General features: G+C 33.6%; 1 pseudogene across 1 annotated transcript; it reads right to left on the minus strand.

The window, feature by feature from the left end:
- Window positions 1-1575: 1575 nt before the first annotated feature.
- LOC147548264 (tetrahydroberberine oxidase pseudogene) lies at window positions 1576-3872 on the minus strand (annotated as a pseudogene). The gene has a single exon (XR_015238722.1). The product of XR_015238722.1 is annotated as a tetrahydroberberine oxidase pseudogene (transcript).
- Between the last annotated feature and the right edge of the window lie 5726 nt (window positions 3873-9598).

A 9598-nucleotide genomic window follows, 5' to 3' on the forward strand; every position in this document is an offset into this window, starting at 1 on the left:
ATTGGGGGGGAGACCTAGAGATTTTGAATCCACCTATGAAACACTTAGAAAGACATTTAATACATTAATAGAAATTTCTCTATTACTCGGACTTTAGGATATGAACTATCTAAAGTCCGGAAAATATTTCCGTTGAAACAATATTAACTACTTATCTATTCACCATTGCTATGAAATATAAAATCATCCAACTATTACTCATCAACTAATAAGTATAGACTATCAAAGAATTTAATCTAAGCATAGCATATCAAATCATGAAGCATGAACAATGAAGAATTAATTTAAAAATAACTATCAATGGTAAATCATAACATTAAGACCAATGAAATCTTTGGTTAATTTATTAACATGTTTCTAAAAGCATCCTCATAGGTTTCACCATCCTCTCTAGTTGAAAGATTAAAAACTCATGTTTACAATTAATAAATCAAATACAAGAGACTAAAAGAAATAAAGTAGAGAAAGAATTCACCAAAGATATTTGTCTTCTTTCTTTTAATCTCCTTGTACCTAATCTTCTGCCTCTTAATGTAATACTTTAAGTCCCGGCTGCCTCCTGGATCCTCCCCCAAAACTTAGTTGCTTGGCTACTGTTTTTTGTTCCAAAAGAATCCCCCCCTCGTTGTTTACACAAAAGCCTCCATTTATTGCTTTCCGAGTCAGTAGGTGATGACAACCCTAAGTTGATCAAATTCCTAAATTGCCCAAATCCATGATAAGCATTGGTAACCAAATTGTATATATTCTCTTTCCTTCAAAATGCTTCAATGAATAGGAAATTTGATTTGTTTCCTAAGGTAATGGTGGACCCCACCCTTTAAATCCAGCAAGATATCATTGTTTCCGTCCCATCCAATCTCGTTTGTGGCCATGCATGATTGGATGGTGGTCAACTGGTCATCCCTAAGTTTGACCGAATTAAACAAGGGTATGAGATCATTATCTATTTAAGCCACTAACTTCTTGTTGAGTCCGTTTTTATTTCTTCTTTTGATCCTTTATACTCTACCACACTGGAAAGCACCTCCTATTACATTTCTTCAGTGTAGAACAACTTTTAACCAAGACGACTATTTTATACAGTTGCACATGACTATTCACACGAATACTGACTGCTCCATATATTTGGGTTATTCTGCAAAACTCAATTAACTCGTTTAATTTTATCAAAAATTAACAACTAACAAACAAAAGTTGACGACAAATAAGTGAGTTCTAACGAACTCATCACAAACCCGCCGCTTTTTTTTTGGGGTAACCTCATGAATTGGTTTTCCACGAAATCGATTGAATAAGAAAATAAAAAACAATCCCATAAGTCCAAGATTTTCTAAGTGGTGAATCTAATCTCCTAAGTTGAATATTATTTATCCCAAAATAGTATATTGTGGAAATCAACATAATCAGATGAGAAATTATGAAAGGGGTAGTTTTGACTGGCTGTTAACTTTTAAGTTTTAGATTAGTAAATAAATAATAATAATAATTATAATAATTATTATTATTATAATTTATTTGACATCAAATTTGAAATAAAGAAGGACAAAGAGGTCAGAGAATGAAGAAAGAATATGAATAACTTTATTTTATTTCACAATGTAATGACAAACAATAAGTACATTAAAGAAAAAAAATTCTGCGAACTTCTAAGGTCGACCCGCCAGTAAATAACAAATAATAAACCCACTTATTTAATTATTTCAAATCAATAGAGATTATATATTCTCTTTTAATCCTGATGGCAAATTGTATTTGCTAATCTCTTCTAATTTTTTCCCCGAAAGTGGATAGGAGAAATACTCTGTTTGTTCTTGAAGAAATTAGTAGGATCGACCATACTCTTCACTTTCACTAGTCTTTCAAAATTACCTTTGAAGTATTCCCTTCCCCAAGAATTCCTAGCTTTGAAGTATGCCTTCAAGTCACTAGAATTTTTGTCATTCTCACCCAAATCAAGATCTTTATAGTTGAGGTAGGCTAATCTTGGGTTCTTAGAAACATAAGGAGTCATGTGGTCATGAAATTTTCTCATCCAATCTAATTGCTTTTCGGAGTCGCTTCCTTGTACCCAACTTCCAGCATACATAACATTGAAAATAATTCCGGCTCGATGTGGGTAAGGACTTTCAAACTCGGATATCTCATTCATCCTCGCACCCATTGGAGTCCATAGCATTGCGGGTGAATCTCCTGTCATATAAAATTTCCAAATATCTTCTAGCCCGGCTTTGGAAATGGGTTCCTTCACATAATCCGATTTTATCTTCAAAAAGCTCTTGGTTGTATGATCCCTATCCCATAAAAACTCGATGGTCCTGTTTGGTGCATAGAAGTAGATATGAGATTGAACCCAACTCATTTCGATGCAGTCGCTGCGTTTCAAACCCAACTCAGGAAAGCTCTCTTCCATTAGTGCAAGGAGTCGGTCGGTTTGCCCAAGAAACATAAATGAGAACTGAGCTATAACTGTTTTTTGCCCAGGACGGCTACCGTTAGCAACAACCATTGTTAATCCAATGTAGATATCATCATCGAGTCTATCGGCAACAAATTGCCATCTATGAACAAGGTCTGTGGCACCTTGTTCTAAAGGCCTATTGACAGTAGCAACTGTCACAATAGGTGTAACTTCAACTAACTTAACTTTCCAAGCAACAACAACACCAAAACTAGATGCTCCTCCTCCTCTGATGGCCCAAAACAAATCTTTTCCCATGGTTTCTCGATCAAAAATCTTGCCCTCGGCGTTAATAAAGATAGCATCAATCACTTGATCAGATGCAAGACCATATTTACGAACCAACGCACCGAACCCGCCACCACTAATATGTCCACCAACACCAACTGTAGGGCAAAACCCGGCCGGAAACCCTAAGGTTTTGCTCTTATTACCAACTGCATAATAAACTTCTCCGAGCGAAGCACCAGCTTGGACCCATGCAGTTTTATTCTGTACATCAATGGTTATATTCCGAAAACCAATTAAATCAACCAAAATAAACGGAACATCCGAAGCGTAAGAGAGACCTTCGACGTCATGACCACCGCTACGTACTTTGAGATCAAATCGATGTTTTCTCGCACAAATAACAGAAGCTTGAATATGTGATTCATTTGAAGGTGTAATTATGAACTCAGGCTTTGTAAAGTTTGATGATAAAAATCTGAGGTTTCGAGCAGAAGATCGAAAAAGGTTTGTGAAATTAAAACTAGTTGGTGTATGAATGAGGGATGGGATAGTATGAAGATTATATTTAGAAAGACATTGAAGAAAATCACCATTAACTGATGAATTTGCTGCCTGAGAAGTGGTTAATGAGAGTGATAATATAAGCATAAATGAAACTAGTAATGAAAGAGTTGAAGATGAACTTGAACTCCTCATTTTTGTTCTTGATTTCTTTCTCTCTTGGGTGATTGTATTTCTTGAAAGTATTAGAAATTGAAAAGAATTGGTTGTGAATTTGGGATGAAATTGATGCCTATTTATAGTACTAAAACAAGAATTGAGATTAATATATTATCTATCTATTGTTGTTAAATTGTTCAAAAGCTTGACTTTCTTTCTTCTATTGACTATACATAAACAAATAGATTTAAGAACTTTCTTGGAACTAATTAATACAATTGGATAAAAGAAAATATAATATAATAGGACTATTGAGAAAATGTACACGTTTATAGTCAATATTGTGAAACCGAGTGTTTGAACCTCTCTTTCTTCTATCTTCTATTTGACACAGCCCATCTCTAGTTTAGGTGAATTATTTCCTCAAACGCCACCAATATAGAAAACCCTACTGCTCTAGAAGAAAAGGGAAATTGACTTTGATAGAACTAGTCTTCTTTCTGTTGTTATGTGAAATAGTCTTCTCATTGTGTAGATCATTATGAAGACAAATTGCTTTAGTTTGGATATTACTGTTAATGTAAATGTATATAAATATGTCTCATTGTGATTCTGTTATTTACTTGGGGATATAATTGTACATTGTAGTATGATATTATTGTATAAATACAAACCATGCCCTACCTTTTAGGGCATTCCTGGTTTCAACAACTTTTAATTATTACAACTGACCATCAAAGCTACTGCAATTATGGATAACATTTTCATTTTTGTACAAAGGTACAAACGCATAGGATAAAGGATTTTTTTTAACAAAACGGTTAAACAATTGGTGAGACATACTCTATGACGTATAATGACACTATGATTTTCATTATGAATAAAACAAGATTACAAAGATTTCTTATGGGTTTTAGTATTTGTAGCTAAATGCACTCAATCGTCTCTAGCTCTCTCTCTCTCTCTCTCTCTTCTATTTGACACAGCCCATCTCTATTTAGGTGAATTATTTTTTCAAGCGCCACCAATATAGAAAACCAACTGCTCTAGAAGAAAAGGGAAATTAACTTGATCGAACTAGTCTTCTATTCTGTTGTTGTATGAGAAAGTCTTCTCATTATCTAGATCATTAAGAAAACAAATTGTGTTAGTTTAGATATTACGTTGTAGATTCTGACGATCCAAGCTATTCTAGTTATGGATAATGTTTCCGTTTTTGTACTAAGGTACAAACATATAGGGTAAAGGATTTTTTTTTTCTTAACAAAACGTTCAAATAATTACATAAACACGAGATATTTAAGTGGTTCGGTTGGTGAGACGTACTCTACGACATATAATGACACTATGATTTTCATTATGAATAAAATAAGACTCAATCGTCTCTAGCTCAAAAGCAAACTAAAAAAGTATGCCCCCATTACAACGGAATCTGATGAGGTGGTGAGTAGATGAGGTGGCAGAGAGAGGTGATGACTAGTTAACGGTGTTATAACGGAAACTGAAAAAAGAGGTCATCTGGGTATTTTTGATGAAGTAGGGGGCTAGACAAGAAGTTGGTCATAAAGTTGGGGGCTATTAGGGAAATAACCCTTTCTCAAAACATGAACCTTCAATAAAAATGATAGTAAACTCTTTAATCACTAATAAAAATAAAAATAAGGTCCACTAGCCTTTGGTGCAGTGGTTGGACACTCCTCTTAAGCCCATGAAGTCGTGGGATCGTATATCGGTGGAAGCAGTTTTCCGACAAGCTTTATCCTATGTTATTTAGGTAATTTTTCGGACTTTAGGTCTCTTTGTTGTTGGACTTTAAGCCTCTTTCAATCTTGATTTAAATTAGGCGGCTATCGTGTTTATTAAATCTTTCATGATATATCAATGCCTCGTAACTACTAACGTCAGCCATAGTCGAATTCTTCAAAAAAAAAAAATTAAAAATTAAAAAACCATATCATGGGAACCTCAGCCCATTGTCTTAGCCATCCACTTGTTTCTTTTCTTGCAACCATCTTATCTACCCCATTTGAATAAGAAAAGGTGAGTACCTGCCAAAAGTTATATTATTGTGAGTGATCTTATTTTTATAGAGCAGCCGCTTGTTATTTTGTTTTTTAACTCCTTCAGCTAACATACGATTCTTTTTGGACTTTCAACAGAAAAAAAAAACATACGATTTTTGGAATAACATTTGGTACTAGAAATTAACCAACCCAAACAGACATCCAAATAGCAAGTAATAAGTAATAACCTGAGAGAAGAAATCATGAGCCCTAAACAATGGTTAGTAAAACATGTCTTATCTATCTTATCGACAATCTACCGAGCTATGATGAAACGATAGGGTTTGGTAAAGATAAACTTATTAATGATTCAAATTTGGATTGTTTTTAAAAGTAATGTCTGAAAAATTTTCAGTTATAGATCTTACCAAGTTGAAGTATATGTGCCCATCTAGTTGGCTTAAGAGAACCAGGTAATTAATAAAACACCATGGGCAATTCAGCATGGCAAAAATTTGTCACTATTTGCATATTATTTTGTTATTAGAGAATGTGCTCACTTAAAATAATAAGTACAAGACATCTTAATTCTTAAAGAGTTGATTCCTATTTGGCCCCCTACTTTGTGACCAGCTTCAAATATGGCTCCCAAATTTTTGTAAATTCAAATATGGCCCCTATTTTCACACAAATGTCATAACTACCCCTCCTATTAATGTATTTTCAAAAGAAAATAAAAAAAAAACCTAAATTCCACCTCACTTCCCTCTCCACCACTCATCTCTCTCCACGTCACCACTCTCTCCAACTCACCTCTCTCTCTCTCTCCTAGTCATCATTCTCTCCAACTCACCTCTCTCTCTCTTTCTCCAAGTCACCACTCTCTTCTCCGTAATTCTCCGGTCGGCGACTTTCAAACTTAAATTTTTTTTTCACTTATCTCTCTCTCTAAAAATTCCGGCGAAGGGAAACCCCCTTCGCCGGAACTTTTAGAGAGAGAGAGAGATGAGTGAAAAAAAAAAATTAAGTTTGAAGGTCGCCGGCCGAAAAATTCCTTCGTCGGAGAAGAAAGTGCTGACTTGGAGAGAGAGAGAGAGAGAGAGAGAGAGAGAGAGGTGAGTTGGAGAGAGGTGACGTGGAGAGAGATGAGTGGTGGAGAGGGAAGTGAGGTTGAAATTAGGTTATTTTATTTTATTTTATTTTGAAAATACATTAATAGGAGTGGTAGTTATGACATTTGTCTGAAAATAGGGAGCCATATTTGAATTTACAGAAATTTAGAGGTCATATTTGAAGCTGGTCACAAAGTAGGGGGCCAAATAGAAATTAACTCATTCTTAAATCACGGGGATAAATTAAAGGAGGTCCAAGCCACCGAAAAAGTAAGCATGAATTTGACGTGAATTTGGATTCACGTCACTTTCTTCATGAAACGGGATGAGTGTCATTCATTGGATCTCAAGTTGCTATACAAGATTTTTTGCTGCCCAATTATGAGTAGTTTAAAGGAAAATATTTGTTTGTGATAAAAAATATAACCCAATAAAGTTTCAAGTAGTCTTAAAAGTAAAATGAGTCTTTAGTCTAAAAGTAACTTTAGGTAGGCTCATTTGCTATTTTTCTATAGGAAAGTTATTAAACAATGACCAAAGTTGTTAAAGACAAACTTGGTAAAGCAATTCCTAAAATAATTATGGCAATGTGTTTATGGGAGGTCATATCCCCACTAATTTTTGACTTAACAGTAAAATTAACGTCGTTAGATCGTCGCTGGAGATTGTTTTGTTTTCTTCTTCCTCTGGCGACGACTATATATATATATATATATATATATATATATATATTATATATAGCACAATACCATTTTTTTGAGCTCGGCCGTAGATTTATGTGTGTGATATTCAGTTCCATCGGATTGACATCTATAATTTCGTAATTAGACATACTACCAAGTCTGTTTAAGTCTTTTATCCCACAATTTCTTTGGGCCAGTTAGAAGTGGTTATGAAGCCCACGGCATCTACAAACTTTTCCATCTAATGGTCTTAATTTACACACATCCCCATCATGCACTTAGATATGGTAGTTATTCTAACTATCCGCATGCACATTTCTAATTTGAAACTATAAATTTCCTTAAATTTCTCCACAAATCCAAACTAATCGAAGTAGTTACATTTTAGACTCTCTCTCTCTCTCTCTCAACGTTTTCACATTCCAATTTATCATTAAAATCGCATCTCTTTAATTCCAGGTCAACTAGCAGTTTTTCTATTCCATCTCTTATATGTTTCTTTTGTGATTTCATATTTTTTTTGTGATAAATGGTTATGATTTTCATTTCAGGGTTAAAGTGGTGGCTCGCTATTCCTTAACGCATTCCAGTGGTAACGTCTGGACCTTCCGACTCTTATTTTCTATTCCGGTAATTCATTGTCATCTTTCTGCCATTATTGTGTGAATTTTAATTGGTTTTAAAGATTTTGTTCTTTCCCATCTCTTTCTTTCTGCATTTTATGTATAGTTTAAATTTGTGATTTTTGTTTATTTTTTTTCTTATTTACAGGAGAATGTTACAATCAATTGAATGACAAATAAATGAAGATGAAGAAAAAGAGAACCTAGAAGATTGTTCATTTACATTTTTTTCTTGCTTTTTTTTCTCATGTGAAATGTTATTTCTTTTTGAGCTTATAGCCCAAAAAACTGAGCCTAATATGGCATTGAGTCTAGGGGCGGACCCACGTAGGGCTCCGCGGGGTCACGGGCCCCCACGGTCCAAAGCAAGATTTCAACTAAATGAGGTAAAATCAGTTTAAAAATAGTCCAAGTGACACTTTTTTTTGCAAGGATTAGGTCTTAGCACAGCAGAGTGAGAGAGAGTTGCACGCGTGAGAGGGAGGGTTCGACTCCCTTCACCCCCTTCTTTATTATTTTTTTGGCTAAATTTGTTTGTGGTTCCTAGCTTTCAATGTATTATGAGTGATCGTGATCATTTAGTCCTTGTATTTCTCCCTTATGACTCCATACTTTGAAATACGTTCATGTTTGGATCTTTTTTTCCTTTTCTTATATATATATATATATATATATATATATATACTAGGTTATATCCCGTGCCCTAGGCCACAGACAGTTGTATCGATCAAATTTGACGAAATTTTATTGTTATATTCTGGATACCCTCATTTTTCTGTATTATTTTTTTTTTCCTTTTCCTTAAATTAGTAATTATTTTATCGAGAGAAAGAGATTTTAATTTCTTTTTTAACTCTTGAAATTTATTTTGTTTCTTTCTTTCTTAAACTAGTTATTTTATTTGTAAGAAGGATACGGTTATTATTTTTTAAATAGGTAACTTTATCTCTACGAACTACGAAGGACTATATTTAAAATTTTTAGATGGACTTCTAGACAATATCCTTCATTAAAAAAATGTATTTGTCCCAGTCAGCATTTTCCCTTCTATTTTATTATATAGATATATATATATTATATTTCGGGCTATTTTTTTAACTTAGTCAGTTCTCTCTCTTTTCTTACTTTCTTTAAGAACGTAAAATGTGGTAATCATTATTCAAGACATGAAGGACTCTCATTATTTTTAGTATAATTCGAATGTATATGAAAATATTTATTTTAATTGAGACAAAAGTCAATGCAACTCACATCTTAGCAATAGTCGAATGAGTTGAGAGTGTAAGTATAAGAGACATAAATCAATCGCTTGAACGCCATATCAAAATTTTTGCACAATTTAAAATTTTTCTTTTTATAATTAAAAGGGCCCCCACAACATAAAATTCCTAGGTCCGCCACTGATTGAGTCCACTCTAATCCCATTAAGGGTTTGAAAACCAAAATAATATTGTAAATGGATATCTAGTCCATTGGTATACATCTAGAGAGAAAACACAAATCCCTAGAATATATATTAATTCATAATACCTAATATAACCTTCCTCATATATTATAACTGATTTACCAACAAAATCCTTGAATATCTTTTTTCATTTTTATCTTCCGCATTCTCTCTCCAACCACGTTTCTATTCAAAGTAATGTTAGCTTCATTATCTTCAGTAACGGAAACAATTTATTTTCTCTCACTAAAATCGATTCACTTAATAAATCTTCATTAAATTCAGAAATCTTGTTTCATCTTCATAAGATTGTTCTGCAAACATTCATCCTTTATCAGGTTTGACACTGTGAAATTCATTATAATCACCATTGTTAAGATC

The sequence above is a fragment of the Eschscholzia californica genome, unplaced genomic scaffold (genome assembly GCF_041429995.1).
Source record: "Eschscholzia californica isolate CP2 unplaced genomic scaffold, dmEscCali1.0.p SCAF_3, whole genome shotgun sequence".
Classification (NCBI taxonomy): domain Eukaryota; kingdom Viridiplantae; phylum Streptophyta; class Magnoliopsida; order Ranunculales; family Papaveraceae; genus Eschscholzia; species Eschscholzia californica.